The sequence below is a fragment of the Chlamydotis macqueenii genome, chromosome 3, assembly GCF_036417535.1.
Source record: "Chlamydotis macqueenii isolate bChlMac1 chromosome 3, bChlMac1.mat, whole genome shotgun sequence".
Classification (NCBI taxonomy): domain Eukaryota; kingdom Metazoa; phylum Chordata; class Aves; order Otidiformes; family Otididae; genus Chlamydotis; species Chlamydotis macqueenii.
Genome location: NC_141558.1, coordinates 16,035,483 through 16,055,846, shown reverse-complemented (window position 1 = coordinate 16,055,846; position 20,364 = coordinate 16,035,483). Strand labels below are relative to the sequence as shown.

The following is a 20,364-nucleotide window of genomic DNA, read 5'->3' as shown; positions in this document are numbered from 1 at the left end:
ATGAGATTGCTAAGAAATGCCGATGCTGTGGTGTTGCAGCTGGAGAGGCACCTCTGGCGCTGATGTAACTCAGTGCCATTTCTTTTCCTCTGGTGGAGCTGATCTCTTCTGGCAAGTGCCAGCCAGGACTTGGCTCTGTAGCACCCTTTGCTGTTTGTTTTTGTTGTTTCTAGAGAAATACATACTCTGTTTCCTTTTTCAATTCTAGATTTCTTTCCAATGAGATTAACCGAATTATATCATCACCCATTATTGCTCAGGAAGTGTATTCTTTAGTTGCATTTCCCTAGTGCACAGGATGCAAGCTATTAGAGCTCTTGTGCGTTCAGACTGACTAATGAACTGCAGTTGAATGCCCCAGACCTCTAATGGACTTCTCCATCTTCCCAATCAATGTATTTTCCATAGATGAGGTGCCTTTTTACACAGATGGTCCCAAGTTGATTTGAAGTGTCCGTACGGCTGAAGTGTAGCCACCTGCTCTTGTTTCTTGTTGGGGCAGGTGTGGATGCTGGGGTTTGGTATGTTGTACTGTGCTTGTATCCACCTTAAATACGTGTTCATTTTGGCCAGAAAATGCTTACTCTTATTTAAGGTCCCTTAAATGTATTTGTCACCAATTGCATCTTTCGTTGATGGAAGCATCCCTTAGTATAATACACTGCATTATCCATGTTTTCTGTATAAGGGGAGCTGATTTATCCCCAGACGATCCTTCTGACTAAGGCTTATGTCTGTAAACCATGAGTCTTGTGAGGCCAAGTCATGAATACCGTGTGCCTTTTGCCAAAATGCTCTGGCAAGTAATAGCGTATGAACCCCTCCTCTCTTCCAGCCCTGCAGCTCCAGTGGATCTGTGTTATAAACCTGCACACTATTTCTACTGATAATTGCTATGTTGGGACCTGAATCATCAGTTGATCTTTGAGATGTTGAAAGATGAATCAAGCGCTCTTTTTCCTCAGGGCAGAGGGGAGTATGGGGTTGGTGACTGCAATACCGTCTGTGTAAAGGCCAGGCAATTATAAACAGTCAGTTTAAATTGTACTTAAAATTGGATTTTCTTTCCTTCTTGTTTCAGGTAACACCTGAATAGGTTACAAGTTAAAAAGTTGCTAATACCCCAGACTGTGCTTGCCAGAGTTAGTGGTTTTTTTCTCCTGGGGAGTCTCTTTGAGTAGCGCTTTCAAAAGCATTGAAGGTCTTGTGGTCTTTTGATGAAACTCAGGTTCCTGATGCACTTTTGCATGTAGAATTTAGAGGTATTGGGTGTTTATATATTACACTTTTGCTGCTTTAATGGTCTATATTTCTCCTTGCCTTTTCAAATTCAGATGTGTCTTTTATTCCAATTTGGGAATTTAGATGATCTATACCAGCATGAAGGTATTTCTCCTGGGTGTAACAGTTTCTGTATGGAGGCTTATGGTGGTCTGGCTGTGTCAGTTCATCTTTAACATACAGTAAGAGACAGACTTGAAGGCAGACTGGTGCTGAGCCAGCTGGGCATTTTCCAAAATGTAATGTATGGTCAGTAGCACATAGGTGTCTTCAGAGCAAAGTGCAGCATCCTGAAAGAAAATAATATGAAACTGCCTGAAAGTAGCTCAAATTTTGCCTGAGCAGGGCGGCTGAATCGGCAGCCATGCTGGGGTCTCTCGTGCCTCGGCATGTTTTGGGGTGCTGCTGGGGTGGTTGTGCTGGGAGGCTGGAGATAAAATGTGGGTGTGAGGGCTGTGTCCGTCCCAGATGCGATGCAGTGGGGCTGCAGTGATGGCTGTAGCCTCTGTGTTGTTTTGGAGGAACATGTGAGTGGCTGCAACCTGTGGTCAGGAAGGGTGGAGGATAGGACATAAATGGCATGAACAACAGCAGAAGCTGCCTGTTACTTGCAGGGACGTGGGGCTCTGCGGCTGAAACAGGGCTCCTCGCTTCTCCGCTCCAGAGCTGGTGGAGCTTTCTGCAGCCAGACAGATCTGTTCTACCGAGCTGGCTTTGAGGAACATTTTATTTTTAAACTGAAAGCTGAGCTGAAACCTGTACAGCCTTTGTTTTCGAGGGAAGGTGGCTCCCCTTGAACGGGAGGTCTCATGGAGTACAGGAGGGCTGGGCTTCTGGAGATACCTCAGGACTACCTGTGTCTTTGCATGGAAATCAGGGAATACTCTTGCCATTGGTGTTGAGATGCTTTTGGAAATACTCCTGTGCACAGAGCAGGGCCGTGGGCACCTCGCCATGGCCTGGCTCTGGGACCTTCTCAACCACTAGGACATCCACCTCTCACCAGGATGTCCTCATCCCGGTGCCTCCTGGCACAGCTCCTCCTCTACTGTCCCTGCCAGCATCTCCCTGCCTTCCCTACCGCCCACTCATGTCTCTGAGGTTCTGTGGGGTCACCCCGTCTGCGAGCATCCAGGCTCTGTGAGGAGTTAAAAACAGCAGCAGAGCCAGGCTGAGTGCTGAGGAGGAGGAGGAGGAGGAATGGAGCAAGATGGGATGAGGGAGATTGTTGGTTTGGGTTTTTGTTTTTCTGGGTTTTGTTTCTTTTTTTTTTTTCATTTTCTCTGGGCATCCTCTGTGCTACAGCCTTGGAAAACTCTCTGGCTTGAGGATTCAAATCCTATTGGGGAAATGGAGACCTTTCAGTGTTGTTGCCTTTCCCCGCTACCTTTCCCCACAGCCTGCTCAAACCCTTTGGGGGAAGCTGCCAGGGCCAGATGTCTGCCGTACAGATGACTATACTGCAGTGGGGAAAAAAAAAGTACAATTAGTAGGAAAATGTGTCTTAAAAAAGAACAAACAGGGAGCACGATAGCAAATGATGTACCTTGTGTGAGTGGCTTAGGTAATGAGGTAATTAAGAAGAATTTATTACGGTTTAATGTGTCACTAATCAAAGCTTGCATTTTTCCTCCCTACCACCTTTAAAAATTGGTATTTGAGTCTGTCTATACTTTTAATGTAAGAAGGTTTCATTATTTTCACTGATGAGGCGTTTCTGTGTTGTATTGTGCATTTCCTTTCCATATACGCTGTTTGCTTACTAAGGGATATTAAGAAAAAAAAGAACAGAATGAATGTGCAACACTGCTCTTCATCCATGTTTGTTTCTGTGAATGAATCTTCTGCCTGGGTGCACACAGGCTGTGGGATTGCCCGCTTTTCAAGAACTCCTAAAATTCAGACTTTTTCATTAATTCTTTACTGTGATGGGGAAAATTTAAAAGCAGGCTTTGCTTTTACGAATGAAAGTTATTAGTCAAGATTTCCAGGCTGGAAAATAGTGGGGCCCCAGGTTTGGATTCTTCTATAATAGCGCTGGTTTCCCTGTCACGTACTGTGCCTCCTACAAATACCACTTGCCTTCTGCGTTTTGTATAGATGTTCCTGTATAGCATGAAAAAGGAATGTCTCCTAATGCAAGTATCTCATGTTGATTCACTGCTGTACAAGTGTTCATCCTCTAATAGTGTGGGATTACAAAGCATTATCATGCTCAGATTGACTCAGGTAGTGCTATTTTTGTTTAAGCTGTATTAAGGTATCATTGTGAATCTTTGGTCTTGCAGCATGGGGGTAATACGATTTACTATTTTTATAAAAAATCAACATGGCTGTACAAATCCTGTCCATAGCAAGAGCTGCAAAAATTAGTCATGAGCTCAAAACTTTTTTTTTCCCCCCTTTTGTCTACAATAAGTCGTTAAATTTTAATTTTCATGTGACCTCCATCATGTTGGCCAGGCTTGGAATAAAATAAGAGAGTGCCTTGGCTTATGGTCAGGGACTTGATACTTGCTGGGAGAAGCTTTGTAAGTGAGGGGCTTTGGTGTAAGAGGGTGAGCGGGTTTGGGGGTGCTTGGTGGAGTTACCTGGCAACCACCGAAGGGATGCAGGCGGTTTCATCCATCTAAGCCCTCACGGGTTCGTCTAATTCAGGGAAATGAACCCTCTGTGGACATCATACCAGCACTCACGTCCCTCCACCTCGCTGGCTTTTATATCAAGCCTGGCCCCTTTTAATTGAAAAAACTGCAGTAATTTGGTGTGGGTCCTTTCCTCGCTCCACTTCTCCTTGTCACCCTGCAACAGCCTGATGCCCTTATGAAGCAAAAATAAACATACGCCCAAGGGCTGAGGTTGGCTGAGGGGTGCTGTCAGAGTGATAGCATGATTTTCTCTCAGTTGGGACATGTATTTGTGCTCTGAACTTGATCAAAATTAGTTTCCTTTGCGACAGGTCTCAGGGTTTGCAGGGTCAGTGAGGAGCTAGCAGTGGAAGTCAGCCTGGTTTGGTTTGAGCTGTGGGTGCAAAAATGGTTTCATAATGTTGCTTTGGTGCTTGAGGGATGGTCTAGAAGAGCTGCACTGGATCAGGGATCATTTCCCATAGGCAGTTTGGATGCACCTCCCTTTCTGGGGAGCGTAGTAGGAAGGACATTGCCCACCCCCAAACTTCCCACCTCCAGGATTTGATGGGGTGAGGGGCTCCTCCGGAGCAGAGGATGCAGCACTGTCTCTTTTGGGGAGTTTCTGGGCATCTTTCCAGTCTTCTTTGACATTTGGGAGGGGAGGTGATGGTTGAGGGTGGTGGAGCAGCTTGATGCTGGTGTGCATATGCCTGCAGGCATCCTCCTGGCCTCTGCATCCTGGGGCAGCCCAGCTGGCAAGCAGCTTAATTACTCTAATTGGCTCGTGGCACCCAAAGGCACCAGCATCCTGGTGGGAATGTAGCAGACAAGCCCAGGAAAATGCTACCACGAGCATCCACGGCTCTCTTGAGTGTGGTCCCCAGTTGTATGAGTGAAGACACACGGGGCCTCAGCCCACTAAAAGATGTGAGCGAGCATTTCCATCTCCTTCAGGCCTTTATTTGAAATGAAAGAGACACTCAATGATGGGAATTATTACAGCTTTCTCTTTAATTATCAGGAATGCAGAATAACTGTCAATAACTCCTTTATTTCTACCTTGCGAAGTAAAAAAGCCAGTGGTAGTGGCTGGATGCTCCACAGTTTGGCGTGGACATTGCAGCACGTCTGTTGGAAGCGGTGAGAAGATGCTGTAGGTTTGCCAGTGCAGCACTGCAGCTGGGTTCTTGGCAAGGCTTTCAGTCCTGTTCCCTGCTGGCCATGGGCTGTTGAGTATGGAAATGGGCTGGTGGAGTCTGATCTCTGTGACACCATTTAGGTTCGGTGAATGTAAACTGTCAGTTTTGCCATAATAAAGTATGTGAATAATTTTGATGTGAGATGCATGCTGGGTCTTCTAATAGCCTGGGTTGAAGGCAGGGAAAATTTTCTGAATGTTAATTAAAAGGTTTTTTGAAGTGAAGGCTGAAAACCCCATCCTGTTTTGAGAGGTTTGACCTATCTAATGTGTTTGTCTTTTTGAAGAGAACAACACTCCCCATTCATTGTATTCCTTTTTATGCTTAATGTGTGTTTTATCTGTATTTAAGTGTTTCAGTAGCAAAGTTAACCATTTAACCACTTGCAGACTTACAGGTTTGAGCGTTTTGCTGCAGTGTCATTGCTGCATTCCTGCTGTGGCCGAGGGCTTGGGCTCCATTGCTTCATTAATTGTTTGGTTTGGGGGGGCTTGGTTTGAGGCTTTTTCTTTTTTTTTTTTTTTTTTTTTTGGTTGTTTTTTTTTGGTTTGCGCCAGCCCAACAACACCCAAGTGTTGCATCTACATCTGCTGTCGGGACCAGGCATCTCCTTCCTCCTGCATGGCGTTGCGGTGAAGTTCCAGTGGAGCATCGGCAGGGTTGGTGGGGTGCAACCTGTTTTTTGTGTGAGCAAAGAGAGTCTGAGCTAAGCCAGACAGTTTTCTTTCCTTCTCCCTAAGCATTTGATATTTGTGAATAGTGCCCTTGGGTTACCAGAAAATCTTGTCTCTCAGCAATTAAAATCCCAATTGGTCCCTCCCAGAGGGACGATTGATTGCACCGCCAGGGGAAGCAGATGTCGCCATCAGACCCTTGTCGCTGTTTTCTAGGACGAAGTGTCAGGATCTGCAGTTGAACCAAATGATTGTTGCAGGTCCCTGCCAACTGAACTCTCCTCTCCTCCTCCTCCTCTTCTTCCTGCAGACAGGATTGGGGATCTAGAAGAAGGACTGGGCTGTAGATCCCAGACAGTAGCTCCATTACTTTCGTGCGGGAGGAGTGGGAGAGATTTACTTTGCTAGCTGCTCACTGGCTGTCTGTCTTACACCCTAGAACTTGAGAATTAATCGTCTCGACTCTAATTTCATCAGCAAATGGACTGGTCACAAAATGCAGTGGATCTGGTACAGTAAAACTGAAGTGGATTCAACTACAGAATGTACATTTCAGAGAAAAAATAATATTTGGTCTTCATTGAATTTCAAGGGGAATGTAATTTGACATTTTCTTGAATGAAATGCCAGGGAAAAATAGTTTAGGAAAAATATTAATTTTTGTAATTTGTGGGAGAAATTTCCTTTTATTTTGCCATCAATAGATTATTTCATGGTATGTCAGTATTAAGGCATATATCATTAAGGGCGTGTATCATGTTTTGTTGTTTGTTAGGTACCATTGCTACCTTTATGTCAGAATAGTAAATTATCTAGTTCTGATCATTTATATTGGATTCACTAAGGCAGTTTGTTTTTAAGTCTTTTTCTAGGTTAGAATACCATCTCTGGATTATAATGAAATATTTCAATACTGTAACAAGCAACATGACAGACGTTAATATAAGAGTGTGAAAGCAGAAACTTCAGGTTTCAAAACCTTGAGCAGATTGGTTTCAGAATATACTAAGAGTACCTTCCCTGAGTTTGCATGTGCTAAGCATTTTGAATCTGATCAAAAAGAGCTTTTTCCTCGTTTTGCTTGGGTTTTGGTTTTAGTTGGGTTTTTTGTTTTAAGTTTGGCCAAATATATTTGAAAAACTCTGTTCCTCACCTAAAGAGTCAGGTAAAAGGGTTGAATGGTCCCTGTTCACCGCTATAAAAATAGTGGGAGATGGATTTGTCTGCAAAATGGCAACTGAACAGAGGATTGAGAGACGGTAGCAAGTACAAAAGACATTTCAAAGCAGGAAGGTACTAAATGTTCGATTTTTTTAGAGTACCTGGGAAATTACTTCAGATTGTTGTCTTGAACCAGGATGCTTTTAAAGATCATAGGCTGGGTCTCTAAGAAAAACGTTTCGTTTTGCAGGCTGTCTGGTTCTTTGGTTGCTTGCAGACATCTACCAGCTCTGTGGCTGCATACCCCTCCAGCTAAAGGCTTCCTATGCGCCCTGGATTAAGTGTGACTTTGTAGGACAGTGGGCCTTACCACGCTCTCCACTCCTCCCAAATCCTTCTTGTGATGACAAGGGAGTTGTTCTATTTCTGGCTGAACTAATGTAACAGTTTGGTTTTATTTCTTATTACATCTCAAGCATCCTTCCTTCAGCCTCGTGCTCTGCGAGATGCCCTGCTTGGGGGTGACGATGACTCTGCCTGGCGACCCAGGCACCCCGTGGAGCTGAGCAGCATCCACCTCCGTAACAGCATCCGTGCAGAATCCAGGGTTTGTTATGCCTAAATGCAAGTCAAAACCTACAATAAGTGGTTTAATAAAGGGAATGTCAGCAGACCCCTGAGTACAATGATGCTGCTGGATGCTTTCATAAATCTAAGGTTTAGGGATGACAGTTATGATGCATGGCGTTGGGAGAATGTGAAACTGCAGTCATTAGACAAAAATGGGCTTTTAAACTAATGACAGCTGCCTAAACAGTTTTGCAGTGTGGTAGATTCCCTTAGGCTACCATTCTTCACATAATACAGGCCCTATTGGCTCAAAAAAAAGCTCCAGGAAAATATTTTGGTTTGGTGCTGTAGCATTGCTTTTGTATTCATCCCAAAGGTCAGGCTACTAAATGTTTGCTAGGTTTTAAGCTGAAGGTGTTAGAAAATACTGAATGGCAACATTTCCAGGTAACTCGTTCATTGTTGTTCCCCTGAATTAAGCCACCTGCAATACTGAGGATCCACACCTGTTCCTCGATGGCTTTCCAAGGCAGTACTGGGGGCACTTATCTCCATCCAAACTCAGCTGTGTTTAACCCAGTAGGTGGTTCTGTACAATGCTTCTGTTATACAGAATTTTATCCAAATACCTCCGTCAAAACCTGTTCCCACTCCTGCTGGTTTAAAATGATACACATTAAAGCAGCATGTTGCCTTGCCTGCTCTGAAACCATCATTCCCAGCCTAAAGCTGGCGGTGTAAAGATGCTTGTATGCCTTTTCCCTCATGCCAGAGAGATTCTGATAGGCAAGGGCTAACCGTGATCTGAAGTGCGTTGGCCAGTTCCTTGAAGAAGCATTTCAAGAGCGTCTGGTGGTTGCAGAAGGCCAACCCATTCTCAGCTACCCACACCCACATCTTTTGTAACTTTTACTTTACCTAGGCTTGGTTTCTTCCTGAAAAGCTTGTTTTGGCTTAGTCTCCCTGTCCCTCTCGTTCTTCAGCTTGATGAGGACTCATCATCTCTTTTCTTTCCTTTTTTTCCCCCTCCTTTTATTACAAGGAGCAGAGGAGAGGAGAGAATAATCCTGACTGTGAAAGAATGCGGAACAGCAGCATTTGATTGTTTTGTATCATCTCTCTCCATATGATGCAGAGGTCAGAGCCCACTTCCCTCCCTGGAAGCCCAATTTCATCCTGGGGCTGGCCTCGCTTGCTGAGTAACTCCAGATTCTTTTTTTTTTGAAGTCCATTGCAACCAGTCATATTGCACTTTGGAGCTTTGGAGCTTTGAAGCTCTCTATGTCATGAGATGACAGTTTAAAGTTGGATGTTGTAATATGCTCTAGTTTTTCTAGGAGATCTACAAGACCGAGCAGAGGTTGGGAAGGATGGGCTGGAGGTCTGGAGGTCTCCTGCCGTGTCGGGGAGCTTTCAGAACCCAGTGAGCTCTCCTCTGAACATCACCTGCAGTCTCAGCTCTCTGCAGGTTTTGGCTGTCCTGTGAGACCTGGATAACATCCTGCTTCTTTCCAACTACTTTTCTTTGTTGCTTCTGTAGTCTGTCCTAGCCATAAACATGTTTTCTGTGGGCAGTTCTTTGTGGACGAGGAGAGCTGCCTTAACTGCAGTGACTTCAGCCAGGTTTTCTCCTTCCTGGGGAGTATGCTTGAGTCAGGAGAGGAGAGTGGAAGAAAAAAGGTTAAATTAACTATGACATGAACATTGGAACAGATGGCTGACCTTTGTAATATCAAGAACTGTTTAATTTTAGAAATTTGCAGGCTGTTTTAAGTTTGTCATGCTCTTTACAGCCATCTGAGCATAGATACATGACATGATTTATTAGCTTACTGCAAGGCTTTGTGGCTTAATTTCCCTGCTGTTTGAAACACTGAGCTTTAGGTGGAATGAGGAGGATCCAGGAGCATTGATGGGATGAGCTCCCTTTCTGCCAACTTTCTTTGAAGTCCTGGAAGCTGAGGGAGGGGGGGGATGCTTCCTGTCATGCTGGAAGGAGCTCAGCTCCTTTGCTTCCCTTGTTCCCCCCCTTCCCCCCGGAGAGCTCAGCGCTAGTGCCAATGAGGGCCACGCAACAGTTAATTGTGGGCAGGGCAGAGACAGATGATCATCCTGCCTCAATCACTTAACCATCTTAAGGGTCTACCCTTGCCTGCCTGAATGAGCCAACTAATCTTTCAGTGAGCCGCACAAGTGAGCACTGAGCTATATATGGTACAAAGAGAGAGAGGACACAAAATGATCAAATTCCCTTATTCCCCCCTCTCCCAAAAAAAGGGAGTGCACTGTATGCTTGCTTAATGGTGGAAGAACGTCACTGTTCAGTGCAAATGGTTTCAGGCTATGGTGGGTTCTCCATCCTCTTGGGGCTTTTAAGTCAGGGTTGCATATCTTCTGAAAACATATGGTGTAGGCCAAATGGGTGGTGGCTGGATGCAGAAATTCTTGGAGAAATTATTTGAACCAAGAGGTATCTGACTAGATCAGTGGTTCTCAACACTTTTTGTGAGATTGCAGCAAATTCCCAGGGGCTGCGCTTTGAACGCTTGTGCAGTGATTTGGAAGAGCAATATCTGCATGGTGGCCACACATGAAGTCCTTGGAGCCGCTGCTATAAGCGATGATGAGGGTCTCGTCTGGGATTCAGTGAGTCAAGGGTGGAGGAACAACTGTGAAGCACTTGGAAGTTGTCTTTATAAGGAGCACACCATGTTAGTCCACCAAAAAGTGAAAGAAAAAAAAATAATCTCTATCAGTGCAGTGCATATTTTTTTTTTACAGAGGTCTGGCTCATCACTACAGTTGGCTTTTCTTAATTACTGCTAATGCTTCTGCAGGCTGTGCAATTGGAGATGGAATGTAGCTGGCCTGAAGTCAGGGTGCAGAGGCTCTTATCGGGGCCACTCAGAGACAGGCCATCTGCAAGATGTATTTATTTTTTTCTTATTTGTCTTCTCTAAATAAAAAATGTGATGCTGTGAGAACGTCTGTTCCATCCTGTTGCTTCACTCCACCAAAGTTGCCATTTTCTGACAAACTGTTTTAGAAAGTTATATTTGGCAAATGGCTGTTTACTTAATTCTTCTCCTGTCATTGCTGCTTGTCTGTGAAACCCAAATCTGTTTGCATGCAAGCTCAGACATAGCTCAGTTCAGAGGACTCTTTAAACCATAGTTGTTTGCTTCTCTGTTTGCTTCTTTTAGCTCCTGTCCTCTCACGATGGAGGAACTGCGGGCACTTCATACCTGATGCAGGCAAATCTAGTACCTGCAGAGCTGAGGGCTGTTAGAAGCTGCAACAGCCGTGTGGTTGGGTTTCCTTGCTTACCCCAAGTGTTGGAACTTCAACACTGTTGGCATCGTGCGGCTGTAACACAGAGCGTAACGAGCATTAACTTTGCAGGAGTGAGTTTCTTCTGTCTGCAGAAAACCATGTGAAGCTCCGCAAAGGAGCAGTGGCCCATGTTGGTTCCCCACGTCCTGCTGGTCTTCAGCCAACAAGGGAGGCTTCTCTGTGATTCCTTCAGCAAAACTGTTGGGTTTTTTGTATGTTTTCTTTTGTTTTTTTTAGAAAAGTTATTTCCTTGGGCTCAGTGTAGTGAACCTACCTGCTTGGGACACTGGGATTTGTTGTAGAAATAAAATACTCCATCATCATGGAGCTCTACAAAACTGTGCTGATCAAATCACTGGGGGAAAAGGAAGAGTCCTTTGGTGATATTGGTTGTTGCAGGGTTTTTCTTAAACTGATAAACTTAAGGCTATCCCTGGCAAAGTGAGCTTAAGCAAGGCTTAACAGTCCATGGTCACTGCGATATAACCCGGCTTTGGCCACCCTAGCCTAACAATGGGTGTTTCTGGAGGAAGGCAGAGCATAGGGGCTGTAGTTACAAAGGGAAATGCAATTATAAAAGCAAAAGCGCAAAGAGTTGTTTATAATCTATAAAAATTGATACTCATTGCTCTCGGATTCACCTTCCTTGCCTTAAGGTTTTCTCATTAGTAGCAGTTTCTGTAAATACCATCTCTTTCCTTCCCCTTGGAGAGATCTCAAATTGCTGGGCTGGAATTGTTGTCTGGGTAATCGATAAACTTTAATCTACGTGATGGGTTTTTTTTCCTCGAAGTTGCTTCTTTCTGTACTGGAGATAACATGTCTAAAGCAAATGTAAAATTAAGAAAGGTTAGATTCAACTTGACTCGCTCTTATTATATGCTCTTACAATTTTGCAATATGAATGTCTTCCAAAACAATTACGGTTATTGCTAAGTGGACACTAAATGATTAATCTACTAGCAGACAGCCAGCGCAGTAATGTCTTTGAAACAATTTTTGAGCCTTTTCCCTGCTGTTCTTTCCCTGCAAGCCTGGTGTAAAGATAAGACACTGACAATAAAATAAATTGTGATTTGTAGCCCAGTTCTTTGTCAGTCTACGCCTTTGCATTAGCGTTGTGCTTCTTTCTCGCACTGAAAAAGCGTGTAATGAAAGGGGTTTAAAGTCAGCCCTGAGCCAGAGGAACATTCACTCTTGTATTTCATTTGAGGCATATGCTTAATTATTGTGGGGTTGGCTGGATTTATTAATGCACTTAGATGCATGTTTAATCCGGGTGAATAATGGCGCTTCAGAGCTTTTGTTGATGGGAGGTCACCAGTGCTCCTCTTTGTGAGTTGGTGGCATCATGTGCAGAGCATATGAAAATGTTCATCCGTCATTTTACTGTCTGGAGTAGTCCTTGTGCTGGAAATACCTGCTTATGTCCTGGTTTTCTTCTCAGAAGGTCTCTCCTTTTGGCTATGTATTGCAGAGGGAGAACTTCCCAGCACTTAGTTAAAGAGCTGAATTTGCAGCTGAATTTAGGGAGCTAACTAAACACTTTAAAATGCAGTGATTTGTGAGAGAAGAGGCAAGACTGCAGAAAAGACTTCAGATTTGTTCCTCATACATTCTTGTAAACTTGTACACTGTTAACATTTTTACAGCTCCAAGTCATAATGCTACATACCACGTTGCTTCGTGACAACTGACTCAGGAAAAATCATAGAATGGTTAGGGTTGGAAGGGACCTTTAAAAGTCATCCAGTCCAACCCCCCTGCAAGGAGCAGGGACATCTCCAACCGGATCAGGTTGCTCAGAGCCCCGTCCAACCTGGCCTTGAATGTTTCCAGGGATGGGGCATCCACCACTTCTCTGGGCAACCTGTGCCAGTGTTCCACCATCCTCAGTGTAAAAAATATTTTCCTTATGTCCTGTCTGAAACTGCTTAACTCTATTTTAAAACCATTACCCCTTGTCCTATTGTTACAGGCCCTGCTAAAGAGTTTCTCCCCATCTTATAGGCCCCCTTGAGGTACTGGAAGGCAGCTATAAGGTCTCCCTGGAGCCTTCTCTTCTCCAGGCTGAACAGCCCCAACTCTCTCAGCCTGTCCTCATAGGAGAGGTGCTCCAAGCCCTCTGATCATCTTTGTGGCCCTTCTCTGGACCTTCTTCAACAGGTCCACGTCCTTCTGTTGGGGGCTCCAGAGCTGGATGCAGTACTCCAGGTGGGAGTACTCTGGTGTATGTTGATGCCGTGGACTTGCCTATATGCTAGTGCTGGTTTTAATTGTCTTTCTGTGTGAGGAGATGTCCTCAGAGTATCTCCTCAGATTGGAGGTTAAGCTGTTCCTCATTACTTTGAACAGCAATGGCACGTTTGGTTGTACATGCAGTTGAGCCAGCTTGGAGCTGGTGAGCAGCTGTGGAGCTGGGCATAAGTCATGGAGTTACTCATGTAGCTTCTTACGTTTTCTTAAGTTGTTCTGGTTAATAATAATACAATAGTAATTCTGGACAATAATAGGTTTGCTGCTCTGGCTTGTCTGATGTCAGTTCTGTTATTGCACAGGTTTTGAGTTTAACTCTCAAGACACTGCATGTGTGGTTGAACACTGGCATGATGGAGCTACAAACCAGACTGCACACATGCTACCTGAGGTGGTAGGGCTAATTAAAAAGCAATTTGTGCTGGTCTGGGAAAGAACTGTATCTCCTTTTTGGGAATATTTTCTCTGCACAGGGGAATATTTTCTTGTCCCATGAAGGCAACCCTGTGCTCTGATAGTGACACTTTCATTGGAGGACGAGAAGGTTTAAAAACTGGCTCATATTGCACACTTTTTAACAATCCCAGCTCTCTCAGGTAAACGAATCACCTTTTTTTGATTGCACATGGTAGAAGAAACAGTCATGACAGCGGTTATAAACGATGCACTTTGCTTTTTCTTAGGACACCAAAGCTTGGGGAGTGAACTCCAGCAGACATCTGTGCTATGTGAAGGTTGTTCAGAGCAAACCTTGTTTTCAGTCTTAACTTCTTTACTGCCAAATTTTTGTAGCTAAACGTGAGACAGACTGCTTTCAGCCAGTAACAGACAGGATTGTTTTGGTGTAGAGCTTTGATGCGTGTTCCAAAATGGATCTGTGACCAGTGTTTAAAAACCAGCATCCTCCCCTCCTCCAAACCTCCAGATGTGGGATGCTGTGCTGCAGCTCCTGCCAAAGGAGGTCAGAGAGGGGTGATCGTTTGCTGAGGTCAGAAAATGGATGTGAAGATGCTGAGTGTCTTGTTTGTGGGTGCTGAGGGATGGAGCTACAGACGGCAATTAATCCCCTTTAATCTTATTTTTAAGATAGTTCTCTCCATGCATCACAAGTCTCTCTCATCATCCTGTTCATGTTTCTCTGTGAGCTGATGGTGGTCAGCCTGTTTCAGAATAGCAAATTTCATGAAGCTGTGTTGAATGCAAAGCCCAATCTCCTGCTTTTGCGGTGAGCAGTAAGTAGACTTCCAACCCCAGCAAACAAACGGGCCGCCTCTGGGTGCTTGAGAGGCTGCTCGCCTCCCTCCCTGACTGGAAACTGCCCCACTTTCAGTTCTAACTTACTCAGGAACTGTTTAGTAGTTTGGGTTTGTTTTTCTTTTTTGTCAGCGCTCTGGGTTTATTTTTTTCCGTCTGCTGTTCACCATCCTAATGCGGTTATGGCAAAAGCTCCTCTCCTTTCTCGTGCTTTGGTTTTAAGATGCATCAGCCAAGTGCTGCTGCTAGTCTGCTGCTTTCCTTACACTTTTATTTTTTTAAAAAAAATTTGTATCACTGCAGAATTTTGATCATTGCTCTTTATTTTTATTTGCATGATCTAATTCAGCTTGACTTTGGCAATTTCTCTTTACCCCTTTGCTTCCTGACCTCCGTGACACAGCTGTCTTTGCTGAGCAGCCCTTCCTTTCCATTCCTCGCAGGCACTCTGCTTAGTCCTAAAATCCCTTTTTTGGTGGTTGTTTCTCCAGTTAAATTGGGAATCATTTGCTAGATTTCACTCCCACTTTGCTTGGGGTTATAAGTACCAACTCTTTTTTTTTTTTTTTTAATCTTTGCCATGAAGATATTCTAAGCTTCTTACAAATGTGTCCTTGAGCATTTCACTCCTGTTGACTTCCATGCCAAGTTCCTTCGATGCCTCAAAGCTTATGGGAAATTGAAAATACAAATTTCTATGTTTCACTTCAGAGTATTCTTCTGCTTAAACCACCTCTCCGTGATTACCATCGCCGCCAGAGTCACTTTCTGTGAGCACTTACAGCTACTTACAGCGTCTAAATTAGTATCGCCCTTTTTTGGTTCAGCAGCTGGAGGATTACAACTGCTGTCTGCTGCTTCCCGGAATATCTGTGGTCAGCTCTTAACGTTAATAGTAGCTTCTTCAGTTGAATATTTTGGGAAGTTACAGTCCCACAGTCACTAAGCCCTGTTAGCACTTTTATCTTGCTCTGGACCTTGCAATCTACGCTGCGCTCCTCTGTAGGGTGTAGGACAACCCGTGCCATTTTTCCTCCTTTTCCCAAGCAGCGTGGACCCCATAGCACCATAGGCTGTGACTACCGTCCTCCTGAGCTTCTTCTCCTTCTGCTTCCTGACTTTGCCGTTGCATTGCCCTGGCTCCTGGTATCAGTATGTTAATCCTTGATCTTGTTTCTTACTCATAATCTGTGAATTTCTGGCTAATTATCTACCGTCCTATCTGACTGCTGCTCTTGGTGTTAATGTGCTCCTTCTTCTCCTAAGTTTGGATGAAATTCTGTCCTTCTTTTATCCACGTTTACTAATCCTCCTGCCTGTTTATTAAAACCAGATGTGGGAATTAACTGATTTTCCTGATTATCCTCTCTAGAGATGTGTTGTTTTGGTTTTTTTTCTTTAGTTTAAAAATCTCAGCTGTGCCTGCTGTGATCACAGAAAGCCATCTCTCATCCACAGAGAAACGTACTTTTTCCGTTAATTCCTTCTGGTGTTGGAACTCCCTAAAACTTCCCTTGCAGTGTCAGTTCTTGAGCCATATGGACGACATTAACTTGTAATGGCTTTTCCTTCCTTTTGTAGCATCGAAAGAAAGTGATACTCAGAGGCTAAGCCTGGTCTCCCCAGGCTCTCTCTGTAGCCCAGAGGGAAGTAGCCACCAAACAGGGAGGATCTAAAATAGGCTTCTGCTCCAAATTGCCTTCCTAGTCTACTTCTCTCACTGGCAGAGAAACTGTCATCTTCTGGGATAAATTTAGTCCTGAGCCTTGTCCATGCCTGTGGTTGAGTTCTCCATCTCCACACTGACAGCAAGAGCACTTTGTCTGTTACTGGAATGCTGAAGATAAACCTCTTGGGGAACAAGGAACTCTAGAATAATAAGGACCTTAATAACTCTTAATAATAAGGACCAAATAAAGTGGTGTAAGTAAACCAAGAGCTGAGGACAGTACAGTGAAGCAGCCAGGGGCATGGGATGGAAAAGGAGATGGAGAAGTGGAGCATGATGGAGAAAAGTCAGACCCCCAACACGTGAGCTGTGGCCTAGCAATCAGAAGCAGCTGAAAGTCTTTCATGGTGCAAAGACATCTTGCAGCATCTCTCCAGCAGGAAGAATGAGTCCAGATTACTGTGTCTACAGAGAGCAATTGTTTTATTTCCCACTAAGGGGGTAGACACAAAATCAGATTTCCACTCTGAGTTGTCTTATATTTTTAGCCTGTGATTGGATTGCAAATGCACACTGGATATTTACATTTCTGGAAGCAGGCTCTGGTGCCGTCTTCTTAACCAGGATCCAAGTTAATTTACTGAGCTTCCAGATGGGAGCCATTCATTTCTATATTACAAATTTGCAGGAATGCTTGATTTAATCTAGATTTTCTAGCTCAGTAGTTTGCCTATTCTAATATTCAAGCATTTTCCTTATCACCCCTTCTGCTTTTCTTTTTTGCCTTCCCCTTGAGCTGAATAGAGAAAATGGGTTTTACAGAAGGACCCACCTGTCCGTCGTCCATCCTGGGTGGAAGCAGATTGTCCTTCCATCTCTTGTAGACGGTTTCCTAAGAGGAGACTAAGCGCGAGGCGTAGCTGGTAGAGCGTCTTAGCCCTGTTTCACTTGGTTTGTTGAGGCTTATTAAATTTTGACAGCTTCTTTGTTTTAAACTATTTAATGATCACCTTATTCTGGTCTAGTGTGTGTGCTGAAAAAAGATGTTGTTAAACTACTGGCTCTTCCTCTGTTGTGGGTAGATAAGGATATTTGCTGGGGGAGGCTCATAATTTTCCTTAGCAACATTCAGCCTCCGGTGCATTGAGAGACTTGTGATTGCATTATAGCTGTTTCTTTAATGAAATTTTAAACGACATGTCTCTCTACAATAGCTTCTGCCTGGGATTCTTAGATAGCCATGCAAACACTACGTGTATTGTTGCTGTGGCGTGCAGTACATACTGAAGCAGCAGACGGGGTGCAGACAGGTGAGGTTAGCTCACAAGCCCGCCCCTTTCTTCATCACTGCATTTTCCATAACAGTTAAGGCTGTGGTAGGAAAAAATGATGCATCACGGTTTTGCTACTTAAGTTTCAGAATGAGTGAATGAGTGTATTCAACCAACTTGAGGTGAACTTTATTATTTCTTCTTGTGTTATGAATTCCCAGTGCTCCCAATAGCCAGACCTCAGCCCAGTAAATCGCAGAAGTGCTCCATGAAGAGACTGCATCCCTAAGCCCCGGAGACGTAGAGTGCCCAGAGTGACAGGCACGCTCGAGAGCTCGTCCTGAGCCAGTCGGGTCAGTGACCTGCAATACTTAGCACACGGAAGAGCATTTACAATTATCCTGCCTGGTTTCTGTGTTGGTTACGGTCGTGCAGCAGTTGAAGGAAGCAGGGGTTGGTAGGGAATACATGATATGAAACTGTTCTACTTCATTCCTTGCTCAGGATTGTTGCCTGTGAGGCAGTGATGCTGGGGATGATGTGGTAAGATATCAGAAGACGTGTTTTTTTTTTTTCTGGATCTGTACAACATCAAGTCTACTGCCTCCTGGTCTGTGACTCAGGCCCCAAGGTTTCAGGGTGGTGTTTTCAGCCAGGTGATGCTCAACCCTTGCACCGGTGGAGCAAAGTGGGATATCTGGCTATGTAGTCAGGAGGCTCTGGCTGCTCCCTTCTAGTAAGTCCTTGGTACTTTTTCATTTTTGGGATGGAGGAATCAGTATTGTGGTGGGTTTTTTTTCCCCAGAGTACATGAGCAGACAGGTTTTGGAGTATTTTATCAGCCAATGGAAGTGATGGGGCCTCAGTTCTGGAAGGCAGATGGTGGAGATGAAGCGATGCTGTGGTTGTGCCTGGGAAAGCAGGCACACACTCAGCGGTGCAGCCCAGCCCCGGGACCGAGGGCAGGGCGTACGTCTTGTACATGCTCGAAGAGTCCAAGGCACAACCTGGACCTCATTCTTGGCACCACTGGCAGACTGCGAAACTCTGCAAAGGCGGTGTGATGGAAGTGATACAGTAAAAGATTATTTGGCTAACAGTACTTAGGTCAGCATCTCAGGTTAACAGACAGTAACGCAGACAGGGTGGGAAATTATTTGAAATTATATAAACAGTACTATCATATATTTTATTAGACCATTGTTTTCCATCTTACTCTACCACCGTAAAAAAGAATGAATATAAAAAGAGAGAAACAGCGCTGGTATTAGAAACTGAAGCTTCTGTAACGTAGCCATGAGATAAGCTGGTTACATCAAAACAGCCTGGAAGTTTTCTCCCTGTCCTGCTGCGCATGCAAACTCGTTAGACTCTTGAGGAATTTCTCACAGTCTCTTCCTGCCTTAATGTGACCAGGGCACTGAAAACATGGAATTATCCCCACTCGCAGCACCGTACAGTGCGCACGTGTTGTGAAAATTGCTCGGCGAGGCTGCCCTGCAGCAGCCAGAGCCGGTTTGGGCTATCTAGCAAATCCTATTAAGTCAGGAGTGTCAATACAGTGTGTACAACTTTGGTTCAGAGGGGGCTATTTATAGCAGCAGTAAGAGTATTGTGTGTGCAGGCTTTTCTTTCACACTTAATCAGGGACCTTGGCGGATTCATCGTCCCCTTTACCTGATCAGCAGCTTGGGTGCCAGACCTCCAAGAGCACCAGTGTTTTAGCTGGAAATCTTAGTCATCTTCTAAGGCCACCTGAGGGCCATCGTGGAGGAGGAGGTTGGGATTTTCTGCCTGCCTCCCTGGACAGCATCTCTTCCTCTCCTGGCTCACTGGGTTCAGCAGTTCGGCTCTCGGGGTGTGCAGTACCCCACAGTCACCACAAGCACTGCGGCGGGAAGGAGGGACACCATGCCTATGTCAGTAATGTCATTAAACTTCTGAAGCTCTGCTTGGTGATGTTTTGGGGTAAAGCGTGTAGGATTTGGGGTTTGGAGGGGTCAAATGTGGCAGAGCTGCAGGGGCAGGGTAGAAGGAGATGTGCTTGGTCTTTGTAGGAAGGATGATTTACACACCCTGTTGGCAGTGTCTGTTCATGGGTTTGGGTCTGGCTGGGGAGATAAGAAGGACTCACCTGTGAGAGGTTTCCAGCCTGGTGGAGCGAGGATGTCCTTTGTGAGCATGTGTGTGTTCACGGTCTGGTTTTAGGCTTTGGCATCTGGTGAGCACACTAATGGTCAAGGAACTGGCACTAATTTAGTTTTAAAATAACATGACGTTATGGTCACACAACCAGCAAAGACCAGTGAGAACATGCACCTGCCCACAGCTGGCCTGGGATGGGGTCCCTTCACCACCACAAGCCCCCTGGAATGCTGCTGAGAAGTGCAGTCAAGTGTGTTGATAAAGTGTACGAGCTTTCTGCATGCTTACTGCATTACATCGAGTGAGTTGATTACAGGGACTGTTGATTTTATGGGTTTTTTATATTCTTACTGGGAGCCGTTTGTCAGTCTGCATGGAAATCTGATTAACTGAGAAGTGTTAGCTCTCTGGTATATGTTGACCTATAAAGTGAAGGATGCAGCAATAAACACAGTCCCTTAGGCTGCTGGAGAAGTCTGTTGGCTTCTTTGGAGGTTAGAAAGGAGAGGTCTTAACACTTAAATGCCTTTCCCTTGGGAACTTGCCATGTTTGGCATGGGGGATCCGTGCCAGCATCCCTTGGTGGGGGCTGGCAGCCTGTTTCAGCCCACTGGTGCTGCTCTCCGCTGCTGGAAATTTGGGGTCTAGGTGTCCGTGGGTCTCTGTGCCCACCGTGGTGATGAGCTGAGAAGGAGCTGCCTTACTGTGGGTGGTCTCATGCGCGAAGGGAGCAGGACACTGGTGTCACTGCAGCCACAAATCCACCCCGGCAGCAAAGCGATGCAGCAAAGCCTCAAGGAGCAGGAAGGGGAAGGTGCTGCATCTGTAGATGAAGGGAGCGGGGTATTTTAGCTAGCTGTGGTGCTTTTGCAGTTCTTCCTAGCAGTAAGCATGCTGCTCCTCGAAGGGTGCTGTTTGTTA

The 20,364-nt window shown here is 44.9% G+C and overlaps 1 protein-coding gene across 4 annotated transcripts in view; it reads left to right on the top strand.

The window, feature by feature from the left end:
* HPCAL1 (hippocalcin like 1) overlaps window positions 1–20,364 on the top strand; it is an 81,778-nt gene that overhangs the window by 31,416 nt on the left and 29,998 nt on the right. The gene's annotated exons all lie outside the window — the stretch shown is intronic.